This window comes from Ailuropoda melanoleuca, chromosome 9 (genome assembly GCF_002007445.2).
Source record: "Ailuropoda melanoleuca isolate Jingjing chromosome 9, ASM200744v2, whole genome shotgun sequence".
Classification (NCBI taxonomy): Eukaryota; Metazoa; Chordata; class Mammalia; order Carnivora; family Ursidae; genus Ailuropoda; species Ailuropoda melanoleuca.
The window spans coordinates 43,148,865-43,169,618 of record NC_048226.1 but is presented as its reverse complement, the minus strand read 5'-3'; the positions used below and the strand labels follow the sequence as shown (position 1 = coordinate 43,169,618).

At 41.2% G+C, this 20,754-nt stretch overlaps 1 protein-coding gene across 4 annotated transcripts in view; it reads left to right on the top strand.

Moving 5' to 3' along the window:
• NCOA2 (nuclear receptor coactivator 2) overlaps positions 1-20,754 on the top strand; it is a 286,067-nt gene that overhangs the window by 1,043 nt on the left and 264,270 nt on the right. Inside the window, exon 1 of one of the 4 annotated variants that reach the window (XM_019798933.2) lies at positions 208-773. The exons of the other annotated variants lie outside the window; for them this stretch is intronic. The gene's annotated coding sequence lies outside the window, so the exon portion shown is untranslated. Of the gene's footprint in view, positions 1-207; positions 774-20,754 lie in introns of those variants that run through there. 4 annotated transcript variants of the gene reach the window in all.

The following is a 20,754-nucleotide window of genomic DNA, read 5'->3' as shown; positions in this document are numbered from 1 at the left end:
GCGGCGCGCTCCGGCCGAGCAGGCCGGGCGGCGGTGGGGGCGGGGAGCCGGGGGCCGGACCGCGGCGGCGCCGAGCTGGGCTCGCCCCTGACTTAACTTTCTGGGTGCGGGCATGTGTGCAGGAGGCGCGCTGGGGCCGGGGCTGGGGGCGGGAGGCGGTACGGGAGGTTCCGGGTTGGCTCGCCAGCGCCCCCTTTTCTCTCCCCCTTCTCTCCGCCCCTGAAGGGACAGGCCCTCAGGGCCCCAGGCGGGAAGCGGGAGGGGCCCTCCCGGCTGACTCGCGACGGTCACGCCCCGGGCCCGGGGACACTTCTCCCTCGGGCTTCTGGGGGCTGCTAAGAGAGGGGGCCGGGGTCGCCGCGGCTTGCTGGAGCTCCCTGTCCCCCGCCCCTCGCCCCTCCGGGGAGTCCCGGAGGCGCCTCTTCCGAGATCGGGGGTGGGTCGGTCCCTGGTTAGATGGTTCCTCCCTCTTCCCCCTCCCTCTAGTGGTTTCCGGGGCCTGCGGGACCGAGGGGCGGGAATCGCGGACCCGAGCCCCTTTCACCGGCCCAGAGCTGGACCGGGCCTAACGCCTTCTGGGTCTGTCACTGGTAGGGGAAACTTTCCCAAACCGGGGACCGAGCCTGAACACCTCCTCCGCCACCTCGTCCTCTAATCCCACTCCCACTCCACCTCCTCCAACGCCTTCCCCTCCCACCGACCCGAATCTCGCTGCGTGTGACTGATGGGGCAGTGAGCCAATCGAAGGCGGGGAGCTGACCTGCCGGGTGTCGGTAAGCCAATCGTGGGGACCGGAGGAAGGAAGGGGGCGGGGTCGCTTCCCGACCAGTTAGAGCAGAGTTGCACGCGGGGCGGGGGAGTCATGGAGACGACGAGCTAGCCACTCTTGTCCATCCCTAGTCACCCGTTCTTTGGTCTGTGCGGTAGTGTCACTTATAGGGTCTCTGACCCGGGAGGCAAGTAGTTTACGCGAGATACTGTATTTTTCTTGAAACCACAAGAGACGTCGTCTTAGACACGACGAAGTCTAGAGCCACTTAGTGTGTGGCAGTAACTCTCCGAGGCCCGTTTCTAAAATGGCATATATATTGTAGAGATCGTGTTCTGGACCTCAGCGACGGTTTTACGTGCAGAGGATCATAGGAGTTATCAGTTTACCTCTACCTCAGTTTCACTCGGCCACTCTAGGGTGCGGACAGTGGAATTTGCAAGGGTTCTCTGAAAAGGAAGGCATCGGTATAGTCTTACGTCAATTGATTATTGGGAGTGTAAAGCATCATTGTTTGTAATGGCTTCACTGGTTCCTTGTTTAATTAGACCGCCAGTTCCCAAAGTGCGCTTGGAAGTTTGGCATTTGGGATGACATTAAAAAAAAAAAAGTCGTTTATGGTAATGCGTTTTGTTTTTGTTTTTTTCCCTTTTCTTGAGTAAACAAAATGAAGTTAGGAACCAAAGCATCACTGTGTGGAACATAAAGCGTTGGTATTTAAGAAGCAAAGCTAGTCAAAGAATACTTGTCTACAGAAAAAAGTCTAAGTAAAGTGTAGTTTGCTGGATTACTCCCACACAAAAGATTCTTAAAAAAATAAATGAGTTTTCTTCTTCAACACACTGCCGAATTGTACTGTGTGTGAGTACTTTTCTGGTTTATGCAAGGTTAGGAGACATCTTTGGGTGTTTTATATTGGTCGTTGGGTTCTGTCCGGTGACTTTCTCAACTCCTGACTTTTAAGAATAGGGAGGGATAGGTCTTTGGTTCTCAATAAAGAGCACAGGTTGCTCCCTAGGAATAAGCTGTCTTTTAAAAGGCAGCAGCTGCTACAATGCTTTTTCATGTGTGTGTATGTTTGCTCCTGTTCTTTGTTGGTGAGGTTTAGGTCACACTGACAGCAGCAAGGATCCTCTTCCCAACTGGAATTTGTAAAATCTTTGGGAGTTCAAAGAATGAATCCTGTTAAACTGAGAACGAATTCATTCATTTTGTGTTAAGTATCCCTTGAATTTAACTGATCGTGGGAGGCTTTTTTTTGGGGGGGGGTGTCTTATGTGCATGGTATTTACCTTATCTATACTGCTTTCTCAAGCTTTTGTTAATATTTGGTTACTATAAGAAAGAATTGAGGAACTATGGTTTTAGGAAACAGTATTTGCCACACTCTACACATGGGTTCTGTTGTAATATACCATTCTCAAATTTATAATGTGAATTCTCAATTCAGTATAGTTTTGAGTGTTTACGTGGACAAAAATTAATTGCATTTTGCTGTAGCCCTTTGGGTGCTAGTTTAGTGATAAAATAGTAAAAACTGTGGAGATAAAGCATTTCGCTGCCAGAAGTGGGGAATATCATAAATGAAACAACATTCAAAATTTGACAACATCGAAAACCCCCCATCATTAGTTAATGTAGTTACTGATGGCCACTCTGACGTGTGCCCTTCTCTCTTTTGTATGCGTAAGAGCAACACATTATTTTACTTCATTCTCTACAACAATCCTTGAAAATGTTCTCAGATTCTTGGTGGCAGAGAGTAGCAAGTCCTATAAAACCTGGCGGGGGTGGGGGGGGACCCTCTCAAGCATATGGAGACATCTAGAAAAAGATGTGCATCGTCAGCTGTGATTCCATTGTGTGCTCTCAGACTAGATCTGAGCCTTCTTCCTCCTGGGGATTTCAGTCTTAACAGGAGTTCTTTGACTTTTAGATGTCAGGATACTGAAACGGTAGAAAAAAGCTCACCAATTATGAATTTAATATTTTTTTAAGATACTTTGGCTCTGATTTTAACCTTTTATTGGCTAAATATAATTTATATGACTTTTGTTCACTGTTACAGGAGCGTTTCACTGGAAATGTAAAATGTAACGATCTCAGGGGGACTTGGGCTGTGGTATGAGTGCGTAAAGGGGTAATGCTCCTTCCTTGGCTTTATCTATGGCTATATCTTATTAAAGCTTTCTAAGCCTCACAATCGAGGACCTGTGAGCAGGGCTTTCATTACACACCCTATATTTAAGGATTCAGTACCTTAGCTGTTTCAAATCACATCAGGTTGAAATGTGACCCAGAAGTTGACAGCTTGAATTTTTTAGAAAAAAATGTCTGTGTTGTATTGGGTTTAAAAGAGATTCTTTTTAAGCAATCTTAGGATGCTAGGTAGCAAAAAAAAAAAGTCTCTTCAAACAATTTTTCTAGAAGGTCAGCTTTCTGAAATGCACTGTGTGTTCTTGTTTGATATTTTGACCACTATTATGTAGTGGTTAAACTTATATTTAAAAGCCCTAATTAATGCTTAGCCATTTTTACGGCAAAACTGTTATTTAAGAAATTACTGGCTTTTCAATATTCTGTGCTTATAGTTTTGTTTGGTAATTTATGTTATTACACGCCCTATCAATTTTAAATTAAGAGAATGGGAGGGAGAAAATAGGTTACTGTTTTAAGGTATTGGTCTTTTATTGAAGTATATCTTAAAATCGGTGGAAATTAGTATCTTTCCCCATATGAAATTATCAGGGTATATTTACGTACCAATGATGAAAGCCATTAAAAGGAAAACAGAACAAAACCCTCAGTTTCTTACACTCTCGAACCTGAAGCTCATTTTACCTCCGTGACTTGCTTTCTAAACAAAAAAAATATTCTTAGTGTCTATGTGTTTGTTTCCTTTTTTGTTTTAAAGGATTGTAGAAGGGTTTATGAATTGCAAACTGTAGAAAGAATGTTATGTCATGTTACACTTTAGAGTCTATTAAAAGTAATGTCTGGAAAAGCTATAAAATACAATTTGAGGTCATAGACCCACAATTCAGACAGCATAAAGAAACTTGTACTTTATGGATTCTAGGTACTAATTTCTAAATAGAGGTGAGATTGTGACTTCTGTGAATATTTCAGAAGCTGGTTTAGTTTTCCTAGCTGTTGTAAAACTGAGGCAAGACTGGTAATGAACAGGACTGGGAATCTTGTGTTTGAAGGTAAATGGAATGAAAGGACTAGATGGTCTAGGTAGATCACAATGCTCTTGGCTTTTAGGGCAAAGATTTTATATCTGTCCTGTGAAATGTTCATCAGTAACCACATTTCTGGCTTCCAGTGGCTATGATGACATAATGCAATTGTGGAAAAATTGATTCCAGGACAATTTTCAGTTGATTTCCTAGTTGGAAATTTCTAGAGGAGAATTAAGTAAGCGGGGAACCTAGGAGGATTTTTTTTTTTTTAAAGATTTTATTTATTTATTCGACAGAGATAGAGACAGCCAGAGAGAGAGGGAACACAAGCAGGGGGAGTAGGAGAGTGGGAGAGGAAGAAGCAGGCTTCCAGCGGAAGAGCCTGATGTAGGACTCGATCCCCAGAACGCCGGGATCACGCCCTGAGCCGAAGGCAGACGCTTAACGACTGAGCCACCCAGGAGCCCCTAGGAGGATGTTTTACTTAGCTACTTTTGAGGCTTTTGGATGCAGAATCTTTTTTTTTTTTTAAAGACTTTATTTATTTATTCGACAGAGATAGCCAGCGAGAGAGGGAACACAAGCAGGGGGAGTGGGAGAGGAAGAAGCAGGCTCATAGCGGAAGAGCCTGATGTGGGGTTCGATCCCATAACGTCGGGATCACGCCCTGAGCCGAAGGCAGATGCTTAACCGCTGTGCCACCCAGGCGCCCCGAAAAAACAATTTTTAAGTATCAATTGATAGGTACATGGAGAATTGAAGTTAGGTTAAATCTGGTAGAATTTATGCCTTATAGGCAGCTAATTATGAACTCTTAAGAGTTCCCAGTGGGTAACTTAAATCCCATATTGGGCTTTTTAGATCTTGTCTTTGCATTCTTGCATCATTTAACCATTTCTTCATTTATTTGTTCATTATTTGTTTGATGAGTATTTGAGTATCCCAGCATTGGCAGTTTACTTTGGTAGTGGAAACTATCTATTATGAATCCTGTGATTTAAGGGGGAACAGAGACTGGGTGATTTTTATGGTGGAGAAGGTGGAAAGGTACATGTTCACCTTAATTTTCAATTTGCTTGGATACTAATGATCTGGTTTTTTGGTGTGTGTAAATTTAATTGTATATTGTCAAAAAATTTTGCTTTGATTTGGGTTTGAGCTTTTTCCCCCCTGAAAATAGGATTATGTTTATAATAAGTTAACTGTCCCCTTAACTGATTAGCTTACAATCAAATAATTTTCCTTTAATGGAGGTATGAGTATTTATAGTTAGTGCTGTTTTATATTCTCTGGAATCGTGTTGCGTGTGGTCAGCATGGCAATCTTTAGTGGTCGAAGGTGGTAGGGCAGTTAGTCAGGGACTGTTCTGTGGAGAGTGTGCCTTGTTGCCGCTCTAAAGCTACATGATCTGGGCCTTCCCACCCTAAGTTTCTAAAGGTTGGAAAACTCCCTTGTGCAGCCTTTCACAGGTGTTCTTCTATGATTATTAGTTTTTCTAGATTTAACTCATTCTTGCTCTTGACTGAAATGTCTGTATTGGGAGAGTAACGACAATGCAACGTAAATGATAATAGCAGCTCTCCCTGAGTGCCAACAACCTGTTAGGGGCTTTTTGAGGTGTGTTTCATTCTTTCTTTTTTTTGCCACAGCCCTGTAAAATAGAGGTTACCTCATTTTTCAGAAGATGAAGTTTAAGGGAGATTAAGTCCTTGTGCCTATGAGCAAAACTTCCGGGGGGCGGGGGGAATCACCCTTGACCAGTGAGGGCGAGGAAACAAATCATAAGTATCAGAGGTAATGGTGAGTCTGAGAATGTCTTCCTTTTAGGAATCTGGTAAAGAACGTGTTTTCAGGCCTTTTATGAGGCTGTCAGCGTAGGTGTTTAGTCCATGAAAGGGAGGAATAGATTTGAGTGGTTTCCAGTCCTGCAAATCACGCCAGCAGGTGTCTAGCAAAGCCTCACTTCAAGGCAGGCCTCTACCTGGACAGGTGTTACTTATCTTAAGATCTACAAATAGTCTCTGGCTTTTTAGTCATCAGCCCAGTGTTTAACAAGTCTTAAATTGCAGGATTCTGGTCTTTTAATTTTCAGAAAATAAGAACTGTAATGGATGAAGTAAAAACAAGTAACATTTATTGAGTGTTTACCAAAAACCTGGTGCAGGGTTCAGGCGCCCTGAGTGTATACTCTGTGTGTTTCTCCCTGTAACACGGAGGTGGGTGCCCTTATTATCATTCCTATTACATAGTTCGTGAAGTGGAGGCACAGAACTGTCAAGTAACTTGCCAAGGGTCACACAGCCAGACTATTGGAGGAGGATTCGAACCCAGGCAGACATTGCCCCTTAGCTCTGTCCCCTTAATGTGTGTTCTGTTTGCTGGTGGGCAGCACTTCTTTCAGCATAATGTGGTTGGGCCTTACCAAGTGCTTTGTCGAGGTCACACAGATCAGTAATTCTCAGCTAGGGAAGAGGAAAGGGCTAGGAGTGTGTTTTGAGAAAGCCCATCCAGGTTGCCTGTTTCTTAACAATAAAAAGCTATGAAAATAAGCTCAAGAAACTTGATTGTGGGGGCTAGGGAGAAAAGAGATTGAGAGCACTACAGCGAGTGGGGTAGAGGGTTAGAAAGGATGAAACACCGATACAGATATTTGGCTTCTTTTTTCTTTACAATATATTTAATTCTAGTACGTTTAACTATTAGGTGGTGATCGTGTGATGCGTGTTTTACAGATTTTGTGCAATCTCTGTGGCGTGGATGACTTGGTGTTGAGACATTGTAGTCTTAAAAGAAGGCTGATAATATATGCAGTCATCTGACTTGTGCTCTGCTATTTGTGGAATTCTTCTGTCTGCTCAATTGTTTGCAGGGAGTGAGGAGAGCTTTCAGGGAACTCTTTCACCTATGCATGTGTGGGGAGCGGCATACACTGCTGTTAGCCTTCCAGCTCCGGGGACTGAAGACTTGTTGTCATAGATGAAAATATAATGCATGATATTTTCTGTTACTCATGTAGTGTGTCCATGTGAAATGTGATCCCACATATTCCAAGGCTTAGCTTGCGGAGCGGGAGTGCGTTCTGGAAGTTCCTGTTGTTGCTCACTGACCTCTGCCCGTTGAAGTAGCCGTCTGAATGACAATCGTCTTTTCTAGTGGATTATTTCTGCTTATAAAACCAGCTTTTTAATCAAACATGAAGTGACTTCCCTTGCCTTTGGTGGTACAGTAGCATTTGTAAGAATATTTAATATTAATCTATCTTAGAATTTCTAATTCTGTTGTTAATATGCTTGCTGATGAAAAGCTTTCAGTTATTGTCAAAATGTAAATTAAAAAATGGAGTTGCATATCTTAGAGGAACCTGTGTTTTTACTTGAGTCATTTCTAGAGTCAAACTGAAGGGGAAATTTAGATTGCTACATGGATAACAAACTTTCAGGGGCATCTGGCTGGCTTAGTTGGTAGAGCATGTGACTTGATCTTCGGGTCATGAGTTCGAGGCCCATGTAAGACGTAGAGATTACTTAAAACAAACTAAAAATACATTTTTAATGCGCCTGTGTATATTTTAAAACTAGAATTATTCATAAATGTGTTTATCAGTTATTCACCTCTGGTTATTGTTGGAACATAGGTTGTGAGTTCTTTCACATATACTTTTAGATTCCTAAATAAGGAATGTGAAAATTTCTTGCTAAACATCTGAATGTCAAGAGTATGAATTTCTGTGAACATTAATAGCGTTTCTTGAAATTACAGAAGTTGGTTTTCATAGTTAGGGAGAGAGGCAGTAGGGGCTCGCGGGTGTTGCAGGTGATAGCGCTGTCCTGTCCGGCCTCCTGGTGCCTGCAGCCTGTGGGGGGATGCTTGGGTGTGCTGGGCACCGACGCTCAGCTTCTGTGTGGCTCAGTACTTTGAAGTGAGGATGGGCTGGTAAATAATGGCACAGCTTTGGACTGCTTCAGTTTGGGTATAAATCCTTGTAGACTTTTCTCCTCTGCCCCCTTTTCTCCTTCTTCCTTGGCTTTCTCATTTTTTTTTTTTTTTCTTAAAGATGGAAGATGGCTGGTAGTGAAGGGAACACAATAAAGATTATGGAGGAAGTCTGTTACTATCATTAAGTATTTCATGTATGATCATGATCTATGGTTTCCCTCTTTACCAAACAGATTGGCTCTGCTAACAGCACTTAGGGAAGAAGCTGGCTATTTGTTAAGTAAGCCATTAGGTTGAAAATAGATCACTTAACAGGCACAGTGCAGTAATTGGCTGATTTGTTGTTGGAAGTTAGTCGGTTGCTGGACAACATTGTGGTCCAGCAGCCTGGGGGGCTGAGCTTCTGTTGTCTAATAGGATTGAGTATTACATTCCCTAGTTTTTATGTATTTTATTTCTTGCCTGTTTAAGGATATTGTTACAAACCCTGTAGTGTTAGATGTCTTGAAAGTGTTCATTAGATTCAAGTGGCCCAAATGGTGTAAATTGCAAATAGACAATTTAAGATTCATGGAAATCGTAACCAAATTCCTAAAGCCTTAGGAATCCCTGCCTCTTACGGAGTTTCTGATAGTGTATTGTATTTTCAATTTCTGGAATTCTTTTTTTTTTTTTTTTAAAGATTTTATTTATTTATTTGACAGAGAGACAGCTAGAGAGAGAGGGAATACAAGCAGGGGGAGTGGGAGAGGAAGAAGCAGGCTCATAGCAGAGGAGCCTGATGGGGCTCGAACCCATAACGCCGGGATCACGCCCTGAGCCAAAGGCAGACGCTTAACCGCTGTGCCACCCAGGCGCCCCAATTTCTGGAATTCTATGTTGAGGCTTATGTGTAGTGTTCTTATTGCTGTTTTAAGTAATAATATCTTGATTCCTTAAGCCTCTCCTGTAAAAGTGAGATATAAAAATATTTATCCCATTACAAATGTCATTTTAATGTATTGTAGCACCACTAGAGTCTTTTCTAAGTAAACACATGATAAGTATAAATAATGGAACCTAGTGAAGGAAGTGGATGTCGTGTAAAGCTCTTTGATTTATGCTGTGCTACCTTTTGTTTTAAGCGGGAGGTGTGTACAATTTATTAAGAATTTTAATAAATGAAAGATTTAAGCAATTACACATAAAACATGATTCATTGTGAACTGAATATATTGACAGTGACAGTTGATAGTGACAGAAGTCAACAAAACGCCTGGACGTTGAAGGACATTAGAAAGCAAAATTGGAGTATTATCCTTCTCTGGTTAAAGGATGCTCACATAATGGCATTCTTGTAATTATTGCTGATCTCATTGTAGTAGTAAATATTTTCGCTTTGAGAAAAGGCATTGAGGAGAAAAGAGAGACAGGAGATAAGGGAACCCCAGATTTTTGACTTGAGGGGAGCAAAGCCTTGGGCAGGAAGGAACTGGGTCCGGATACCTCTGGCCTGGCCTTGAGTGCCTGTGGTAGGGCCAGTGAGCTGGGCCTCCTGCAGAGGTCAGGACTCTCACTAGAAGATCCCCTCTCCCCTTCTCACTATCACTGGGAACAGCTGTGACCCTGTGGTGGGGAGGGAAGGGAGAGCCTGTGGTAGATGGAGCATGGGGTGAGTCCCAGGGGATTGAGGTCCCAGGTGCTCACCTGCAAAATTGTTGTTTGTATCTGGATTTCCCACCAGGAGCTGGCTTTCATGTATAACACGTTCTGATATGCATCCATAATTCGGGCAGTGCTGATGGCCTCTTCCCTTCAGGTACCACTGAGCCCCACAGCCCTTCTACCCCCCATGCTCTGTGAGGTGAGAAATGAGGGGATTCTTCCACCCAAGAGCAGATAAAGACCAGGTAATGCAAGGGAAGACCTTCAAGGGCTTATGATTTTCAGAGGCTGAGCACCTTGCCTTTACCTGGCTTGGCCCTCAGAGGAGTGAGGGAAGCCAATGCCTTCTTCTCACCAAGGAATAGTTTTTCTGGCTATGGGTGCCCTTTTCCTTCCCTTCTTAAGAAATTTCCCATTGAGGTTCAGGTGTCTCCCACAGGCTCATTGTAGATTCTCTGAACCTGCCTCAGTTTTTCAGAGCTGTTTATGGTCTTGGAGAAAGAGATCAAGTGTATAATGGGGGGTTGGCCAGGGGGTGGGGGGGGGAGGAAGGACATTCAGAAAGAAACTGGAGTGGCCTAGAGAGGAGTTGCTGTGGTGAATCTAAGCTAAAAAGGTTAGCACCATGCAGATGGAAGATAACAATGCAATAGAGTTAGCCTTGACTGAAATCTGTGAGTTAATGAGGGTGTATATAGAATAAATCCAGGGTAGCAGGTACGTGTCTTTATAGCTTTAAGGACCTACTACTAGTTTATCAACTTGATCATACTGAGTAGTTAACTTATAGTACTTGTTATTTTAAGTGGAACAGGCTTTTTATACAAACTTTTTTTGGAAGGTTGAGATAGATAAATGGTGGATTAGTTCCTAATAGCAGTGAAATAAATTAGAATTTTTGATATAAATTCTCTGGAGTTTAGTATCAAAGAGGAAAAACTAAACTAAAGTGCTTTGAATAATCAAGCATTAAAATTTGTCTATAATGTGTTCAATAAAGATGCTTAAAATGACCTTGCATTGGCTTATCTGAATGAAACAGGTACAATAGGAAATTGTTTCAATTTTTTGCTAAAAAGATTATTTCAATTTTTTGCTAAAAATTGAGTAGTAAGGATGGAGTATATATGTGTATATTTTTTACTTATTTATTCATTCTTTGTCCCCCTCCTCCAAAATAGTATTATAGAGCAGCTTGAAGGCTTTCATTTTTAAACTGTATTTGGACTGAATTAACAAATTCTTCTTCTGCACTGTAAGTCATTAATAGACTGATCTTCCCCAAATATCCCTTTTATAATACAAGTTCCCACTCATCACAAAATGACATTCCCAAACACTTACTAGATAGGTCTGTCACAAAACCATTTTTTCTCTACTTCTAGTCTTTACTCAAGCCTTTGTACCTGTTAGTCTGTTCTTCCTGGCCTTCACCATACAAGTTCATGCCCTTTGATTTGCCTCGAGAAAACTAATGAGTTATTCTAAAATTTAGGAAACAACCTTTGATATAAAACTCAATTTATTGGGAGTTTATATCATTGATCTTAGTTAATAGCAAAGTATATGATCAAAACAAAAAGAGTATACATAGAGTCCAACAGTGTTCAAAGGTTATTAGTAAAGATGCTTATTACATTGGTGACAGATTTTACAAAAAAAGACAGAAGTCCACATACCTTCAAAACAGAAACAATAAAGACTTAAATTTTGGGCTTTGTTGCTTCCATAAAACATAAAACATAAAACATTTTTCACACTGAGACTTATTATCTTCTCCCCTACAGAATATTTTGACACTATGGAGAGAAGAGGGATTAATAATCTCAGTTTATAGTGGAAAGAGGAGAAAAAAGGTAAAGAAAACCTTGGGGAAATTCAGTAGTTCTGGAAAGGTAATAAAACAAAACCAAACACAAAGAAAAGTATACCAGGGTTGGCACTTAAGTACTTCCATTGAAGAAGTGATAAAAAAGAGAATGAAAGCGTCACTCGAAGGGCTGATGTCTCAATAGATAAATAATGAAATTCTACAACTATCCAAAGAGCGAAACCTTTAGCCCACACATTAATATATACTTGTGACAACACCTATAAAAATATTCTCAACCTTCTTCCCAAATCTCTGCATAAACAATAATTCTCTATTTTGTGGGATCATTTTATTTGCAGAGTAATTCAGAAAGTTGTCTATCTGTCAGCTGTTTACCTTCTCTCACCAGCTAATTATGTGTTAAAGTAGTAGAAACAGCATCCAGCTTGGGTGGACGAGCAGCGTGGTGCTTTGTGATGTGCAGTGTCATCTGTGTCTCTTCTCGCCGCGGGATGCTGCAGGAATGCAGTAGAACGCGTGGCTCAATCACAACTATTTCAGTGCTGTAGATGCTGCTGCTTTCTCCCTCTTCCTGTGGGGGTGTGGGTGTGCGTGTGGGTGTGCGTGTGGGTGTGTGTGTGGGTGTGCGTGTGGGTGTGCATGTGGGTGTGGGTGTGTTGGATGAACTCGTAGGAAGTAAGTTACAGGTGACCCTTTATCCATAAAGCACATTGCCTGAAAATAAAGGCATTATTTCATAGAACCGTATATAATAAGAATATGACTATTAAACCCAAGAAAACTAATGTCAAATATCAACTGCCTAACCAGTTTTCCCAGTTGTCCCCAAACCATTACAGTTTCGGGTTTCAAAGCAGGAGCTAATCAGGTTCACGCATTGCATTTGGTTCTGTGGTCCTTTTAATATGAAACATTGCCCCTAGTTTTTGTTTGTTTAGTTTTTGTTTTTTAGACTATATTTTAGATTTTTTTCATTAAAAATTTAATTGTGGCAAAATACTTCTAAAATTTGCCATCTTATTTTTTAAATGTGTGGTTTTGTAGTGTTAAGTGCATTGACATTGTTGTACAACCAGCCTTTCCGGCGTTAAGACTTCAGTTTCTGTAGGGGCGCCTGGCTGGCTCAGTCTGAAGAGCATGTGACTCTTGATCTCGGGATTGTGAGTTCGAGCCCTGTGTTGGGTGTAGAAATCACTTAAATAAATAAAGAATAATGAAAAGACTTCGGTTTTCCCAGAAGTGTTAGGAAAATTAAATTGTTGGGGTGCCTGGCCGGCTCAGTTGGTGGAGCCTGCACCTCCTGATCTCAAGGTTTAAGTTCTAGCCCCGCGCTGGGTGTAGAGATTACTTAAAAAAATAAAATAAACTGTTAAATATATTAATTTGATCGGGGATGAAGAATAGCGTAACCTTTGGGAGCTTTATTGCTTGGGATGGTGGCGTCTTAGGACATTTTCTTGGCATGCCCCTCATGTCTGGGCATAGGCATGTGTTCGACAAGTGTGTCACACAGAGAGCGACCTCACGCTATGAGAGATGGAAACAGCGCGGCCTCTGAGAACGTTTAGCATTAAGAGCACTGCTGGAGGAATTGTTTCCCTCCTGGGAAGTAGTAGTAGATTTCTTTTAGGCACAGGATGGGGGTGGGGATGTTAATTTTATAGCACACGTGGCTAAATAGCTTTTATTCAGGCACTTCTTTGGAGTAACACCATAGAGACAAAAATTTGGTAGGATTTAATGGAATTTGGCAACTTGAGTTTCTTGAATGCTTCACTACATAACTTTGAATTTGAAGGTTTCTGTTTCTTTTTCCTTTTTCGTTGTGTGTGTGTGTGTGTGTGTGCGCGTGCGTGCGTGCAGTGTCTTTATTTGTTCTCCCTTCTGACTTTTCCTGCCCGCCCCCATGATTTCTAGCTTTAGTTTCTATTTAACCTCCTATTCTCTTTCCTACTTCAGAACCTTATGAAAGTATAGTAGAGCCCTCCTCTCTTCCCTTGTGAATCACAGTGGATATCTGGGATTCATTCTCAGTGTGAGAAATAGAGTCTAAAAGTAAAAATCATTCACAGGCATGCAGATTATACCAGTGAGATACCTGGTTAGTCTCACCAACCTAATCCAGCAGAGAAGTAGTAATTATTCTTAATGTAGATCTGGAAGCTTCAACGGAAAAGTTGTGAGTGGGAAAAACACTAACTAACAACTCAGAGAAAAGAANCCCTGTGGAGCAGGGAGCCCGATGTGGGGCTCAGTCCCAGGACCCTGGGATTGTGACCTGAGCCCAGGACACACCTATCCGAATGAGCCACCCGGCACCCTGAACTGCACCTTTCTTAGAGATGGCAACCCCTGCCCCCCTTGCTGCAACAAAAACCAAAACAAAATATGCTGCTCAGGAATGATGAAAATATTATTGAATTAATATTTATACTGGAATATCATATACTTAGGAGATACATATGAGAAATGAAGGATGGAAAGAAAAGTGAGATTGTACATAGGCCTTTTTATTTAACAGATCTGGGCAGATTGATTTTAGAGACAGAGTGTGCTTATGCTTGCACAGGTGGGGGGAGGGGCAGTGGGGAAGGAAGAGGGAGAAAGAGAATCTTTTAAGCAGACTCTGGGCTGAGCACAGAACCCTACACCAGGCTCGATCTCACTGCCCTGAGATCATGACCTGAGCTGAAACCGAGAGTCGAAGGCTTAACCGACTGAGCCACCCAGGTGCCTCCAGATCTGGGCAATTTTAAAGTGAGTAGAATTTAAAACAAATGACTCAGAAATCCCATTTTCTGATTTTTTTTTGCATAAATTTACCAAAATGTCTTCCAAACATACTCAGTGATAGGCTCTTTGTTCTTGTCATTTTATATCTATTGTGATGCTTTTTAAAAATGTTGGCATATTAGAGAGGGTTGGACAAAAATTGTAGTTGCATTTCTGAGTGACTCTGTGCTACATTCCAAACAGATAAGGTAGCAGGTAGCAGCATAGGTCAACAAGGAGGGAAGCACTTCATGAAATGTAACTCAAACAGCGGCATTATGGGCAGATGGGGGAGGGGCACAAAAAATCATATTGAAGAACGAGCTATGATTATAAAACAGTGGCTATACAAAACCCCCAGAGAGGTTGTGTATCTAATTTTTCTGATTCTGTTTTTTATTCCTCTGAGCTCTTCATTTTTTAAAATTAGTCATTTAGGAGAAAATACTTTTAAAGATTTTTCTTTTAAGGAATGTCCACACCCAATGTGAGTCTTTTTTTTTTTTTTTTTTTTTTAANGATTTTATTTATTTCACAGAGAGAGATAGCCAGTGAGAGAGGGAACACAAGCAGGGTGAGTGGGAGAGGAAGAAGCAGGCTCCCAGCGGAGGAGCCTGATGTGGGGCTCAATCCCAGAATGGTCAGGATCACTCCCTGAGCCAGAGGCAGACGCTTAACAACTGCGCCCCCCAGGCGCCCCACAATGTGGGTCTTAAACTCAAAACCCGAAGACCAAGAGTCTCCTGTTCCTGCTTCAGTCCCCCCTAGGAGAAAATACTTTTAAATATGAAGTATTTTCCTATTTTCCAAACTGATTTGAAATGTGCCAAAATTCACTCAGGTCTGTGCCATCTTCTAAGGTACTGATCTGTTTGTCTCTTCACCATGTAACTGTAAACTATAGATCCCATGCAACAGAATTCTGGGTAACTCCTGGACTTGCCCTTTTCTTTGTTCACTGGGTGTTATTTTTTTGTGTATATATGTGTATTATTACTATTTTTTAATGACAGTTCCTCTTGTCTCTAATGGTTTTCTACATTTTATCTGTGGTGGGTTTAGAAACCAGATAACCAGATTTGTTAACTTAGCAAAAATTTAATGAACACTTCCTATATACCGGACAATGACAACACAGAAATTTAAAAAAGAAATGTCCCCTATCCTTTCAGATCTCACAGGGAAGAAAGGAGTCATGTGGGCAAGTAGTTACAATATATGCATTAGAATAGGAAATTGTATTAGAGGGTTGGCCAGATATTTTATGGGGGCAAATGGTTCATTTTGTGAGGTGAGGAAAGGCTTTACAGCTGCTGGAGTATTTGATTCGAGCCTCAAGTGCTGATTGAGATTTCATCAGAGAAGAGAAAAGGCATTCAAAAGAGAGACATGTGCATAGGATGAAGATAGAAAATATTATGGTATGTTTCTATTTTACTATTTGTTTATTTTTAAAGATTTTATCTATTCATTTGACTGAGAGCGTGAGTGAGCAGAAGGAGGGGCAGAGGGAAAGGGAGAAGCAGACTCCCCGCTGAGCAGGGACCCCCCCCCCCCCCCCCCCCCCCCCCCCATGCAGGGCTCCATCCCAAAACCCTGAGATCATGACCCGAGCCAAAGGCAGACACTTAACAACCAACTGAGCCACCCAGGTGCCCCTCTATTTTATTTTTTATATGCACTTTTAGTAAGATTTGCATGAGAATCTGAGAGACTCTTATCTGTAAAACTAGTGATCTTGGGGCGCCTGGGTGTCTCAGTTTAAGCCTTCCACTCTTGGTTTCTGCCTGGGTCATGATCTTGGAATGAAGGAATTGAGCCCTGCATCAGACTCTGCACTGAGTGCAGAGTCTGCTTGTCCCTCTCCCTCTGCTCCTTCCCCCGCTTGCGTACTCTCTGTCAATAAAAAAGCAAAACAAAGCAAAACTAGTGATATTTAGAGCAGAAAATTTGGAATATTTATTTTGAATGTTTAGATAGGACCTTTTTTCCCCCTTGTCTCCTTTTTAATTCTTGTTTGTGTTCTGGATTAGGGAGTTCTGTTAACTGTTGCTATAAGTATATATTCCGCACTTGGTGGCATTATGCCAACACATGTTGTGGGCCAGGGTTGGAAACGCCACGATGGACATAGCTTATCTGCTCCATGACGTCCGGCATTCAGCTAGAATGAAGTCTCAAAGCCAGGGCTTGGCAATGGAATCGAGTGAAGGCTTGCTCACTTACATGCCTGGTGTTTGATGTACGCTGTTGGCCAGGCCCTCGGCTGAGTTAGGCTCAAATACCTTTGTGTGGCCTGCGTACCTAGCTTCTTGCGCTTCCTCACAGCATGACAGCAGGGTTCAAAGTGGAATAGTTCCAAGGAAGCTGGCACCTTTTATGACATAATCTCATAAGTCACAGAGGGTTACCTTTGTCTTAGTCACTGTCCTCCCCAGATCCAGACTCAGAATACATATTTGGGAACAGAGATCCCAGCTCTCCTTGGGAGGAATGTTAAAAGTTGAATTAGCAGAAGAGTATGTGGGTTGGGAGGTTGTGGTCATCTTTGGAACCATCATCTGTTCATGGGCTAAGTTGTAGAAATTTGGAAGTCTTACTGTCCTTTAAAAGAGGAGAGAGGAAGGAGGATTTATTGCTTCTGAGCTATTCAGAGTGTTTCCATATGAGACATAATGAGCGGCTGTTCTTTAGTCCTACAAAAGGCAGCGTTCTTAAACTATAGCTAATGGGATTTTAGTTAGACGTTTAGAAGAACTTTCTGATAAAAAGTTATGTACATTTTTTTTTAACCAGAGGAAATTTGTGTGATTTAAAAGTAAATTTAATAATGATTAAGTATATATTGCCTATAGGGTGGACCTGTCGCCTTGAGCAAGTGATTTAATGTTTGAGTCCAATTTCCATTTTTGCTAAATGGGGATAATGATCGTTTGCCTCACAGAATGGTTGAGGATCAAATAGGTTTTATTATTAATGCAGCCAGAATGAATTAGATAATTTTAAAGAAATTTTCGGGTAACAGATTCTCTGTTTATCAGAGATTATTAACAGGAAAATTATAGGGCATTAGTTAATCTTTCTAAAATTTTTCTTTTAAAGATTTATTTATTTATTTTGGAGAGAGACTGTGCACGCTACAGCACGAGGGGGGAGGAGGGGGCAGATGGATAGAATCTCAAGCAGACGCTGCGCTGAGCACAGAGCCTGACACCGGGCTCAGTCTCACCACAGTGAGGTCACAGCCTGAGCCAAAGAAACCAGGAGTTGGACACTTAACTGACTGTGCCACCCAGGTGCCCCTAAAATTTTTCATTAAATTCTAGAATTACGGGGTGCCTGGGTGGCTCAGTCGTTAAGCGTCTGCCTTCTGCTCAGGGTGTGATCCCAGCATTCTGGGATCAAGCCCCACATCAGGCTCCTCTGCTGGAAGCCTGCTTCTTCCTCTCCCACTCTCCCTGCTTGTGTTCCCTCTCTCGCTGGCTGGCTCTCTCTGTCAAATAAATAAATAAAATCTTTAAAAAAAATAAATTCTGGAATTACCTTTTTTTTTTTTAAATACAGAAAAATGTGGCCTATTATTTTTCTTCCTATGCATGTATTTACTGTGTAGAACTCTCAATTAAATGATAATGGCATATATTTTTGGACTGTTTGTTTTACCAGGAACATTTCTAGCCCTGAAAGCCACTCATGGTATGAGTAATAATTAACATAGTTCCCCCTGAAAGCACCAGGAGGGTGCTGCTTCGGCAGATCACTTTATAGATTAAGGCAGCTTTTTGTTCAAAGGATGCTGTTTTCGTGTGCTGGGAGCATGGATGATAAGAGCCTCTAGTCCAAATTTTAGAATGCATAAATTGTCTGCTTTGCTTATCCAAATGGAAATTCCAGTGTCTCATTGAGATTTAGAGAAGTATGGGGGGGGGTCCTCTGCTTTCTTAGAGACTCTTCAAGGGACTCTGCCAGATATTGTGGGGATCGGGGCTTGAGTCCTCTGGTCTAGGTCCTGAGCCAGGGTAGGGGTGTGGGATTCTTCTTCCCATTAGGAATCCCAGCAACCTGAGATGAAGTAGAGGGTTAGGGACCCTCAGTGTGGAGATTACCCGGCAAAACCATCTGTTGTGCTTGTGTGTAGTATTTAAGCTCACAATTCCATAGTAAGACATTTCTCAGTTAAAGAAAGATCAGAAACCATACACTGAAGTAATTGACATTTTACTTACCATCAAGCACAGACTTGTCCTTGGGAAAGGCATTTCACTTTTAAGGCTAGAATGAAAGTACAATCTTTCAAGATCTTGGCATTAGTTTTTCTTCCTAGTCACTCATGAGATGATGTCACTGCAGGGCAGAAAGATGATAAAATCTTTCTTAGAGAATTTACTAAAAACTTGAATGTTCTGTTGAGAGATGTTAATACTACATTCCAACAAACTTTGGAGTTCTTTACATGCAGGAGTTTTTGGCTTTGAGTTTTAGTTTTGATTCTTGGTTTTTGTTTTGTTTTGTTTCTTTTAATTCTGTGAAGTCAGTATGGAGTAACATTTAGGAGCCACATGGCTTTGATTGTGGTCTGGCTCGGTCACTTGGACGGGTGTGACCTTGTGCCCCAATTTCCTTAAATGTTCACTGTTGTTATTATCATTACTTCGGATCTCCTTCTGTGATCAGAGTTTGAGACACAATTGGCATTCAATAGATCTTGATTAGTTTTTTGTGATTGCAATTCAGAGTAGATTATTTTAAATGCAAATTGAGGGGGATTCAAGAACTGTTCAGGAACCTAATCCTGAAGACTAGAACCACCAATGTGTTCAAGATTATTTGTGGTCAAGTTTTTTTTAAACCACCTTTCTTTATCAATTAATGCATGTTATAGAGTCTATAAGGATACATTGTAAACTATTTTATAATTATCAACTGTTTAAATGTGCTGCCACAGTAGCATTTTAGCACCTAGTAGGTCTAATTCAGTGATTCTCAACAAGTGGGAGTAGGGAGGGAGGACAAAGATTATTTGATGTGTTATTTGGCCTGTCAACATTCATGTGCTTTTTTATGTCCATGTGGTTCCATGGTATCGAAGGCAAAGCTATTTTGTGCAAAAGATTGAGAGGAGGGTGTTCTAAATCAATGGAGTTAAAGCTTCTTATGTTGGAAAAATTTGGGGCATTATTTTTTTTAAGGTTTATTTGAGAGAGCAAACAGGAGTCGGGTGGGGCAGAGGGAAAAGCCAACTGTGCTGAGCTGAGCAGGGAGCCCCCCAGAACCCCTGAGATCATGACCTGAGCCAAAGTCAGATGCTTAACCGTCAGATGCTTAACGGACTGAGCCACCCAGGCGCCCCTTGGGGGGTTAATTTTTAAAACTACTTGGAGGTGGTAGAACATTTTATTCATCATATTAAAGCTATCAGAAAAAGTACATAAAATTCACCTTTAATTAACCTGGGAGATTGAATGCTTATTTAGTGTATCTAAGTATTGGTGGAAAATGGTATTCTATATGAGATAAAATGGAGATTTCTCAAATATCTAATGGGACCTCAATGTTGAAGTCATTTGACTTTTTTTTTTTAATTTTATTTATTTATTAGAGTGAGAAGCAGATTCCCTGCTGAGTGTGTGCCTGATGGGGGCTTGATCTCATGACCCTGAGATCATGACATGAGCTGAAGTCACAGGGAGAGATGAAGTAGTTACAGTTACCAGTGAAATACATTTAGAAGGTTGGTTTATGAAGTTCAAAGGAATAAATGCCTTTTCTTATTTGTAGAATATGAACAGAACATTTCTGAATAGCAGCATAAAGAAAATTTCTAGGATGACTGTAGTCCACATCTATATAGAGAATGTAATCATTTAAAAATTTTTCACTCAAAGGACTCCAATTTAAATATGATTTATAAATCTTAGTAACACTCTTAAAGTAAGACTGTTATCTGTTCACTTCTAGTCAAGGAGGGTTAACTGACTGAGCCACCCAGGTGTCTCTATTTGACTGGTTTTGATTTAATTTAATACCTCTTTTCTTTTGAGAATACTACTGTGTGAGACTTGTGCCTTGTTTTTGACTAGTTCAGACTGTGGCTTAAAGCACAATAATTTTCTCAGAAAAAAGTGAAGCTCTCACTAAGGATGGGTGGACGTTATTCACCAAAAGCAGGTATTTGTTTTTTCTTGGATCCTGAATGTATCCTATAAATAGAAGCTATGAAACCCCTTGAATCACTAAGCAAAGCTAGTCTCATTAGCTATTCTCCACCTCAACTGTCTTCATTGTACCCTCTAGTTAAGTCTGATCATCAGTAATCGTTTTGTTTTGTATAGGGATAAGTTGGCTCTGACTTTTTCAAGATCTGGCCTGTTCCACAGATAAAATGACATTTCACAAATCATAATGAAGGATGCCTGTATGTAGTTGTGTTTACCCACATTTACTACACAAATAAAGTACGGTGATTTACCCAGAGGTGATGGACAACTTTGTATAGCTAAATTGCCTAATGGGGAATTTCCAGATCCACAGGGAGAGATGAGATAGTTACAGTTACCAGTGAAGTACATTTAGAAGGTTGGTTTATGAAGTTCAAAGGAATAAATGCCTTTTCT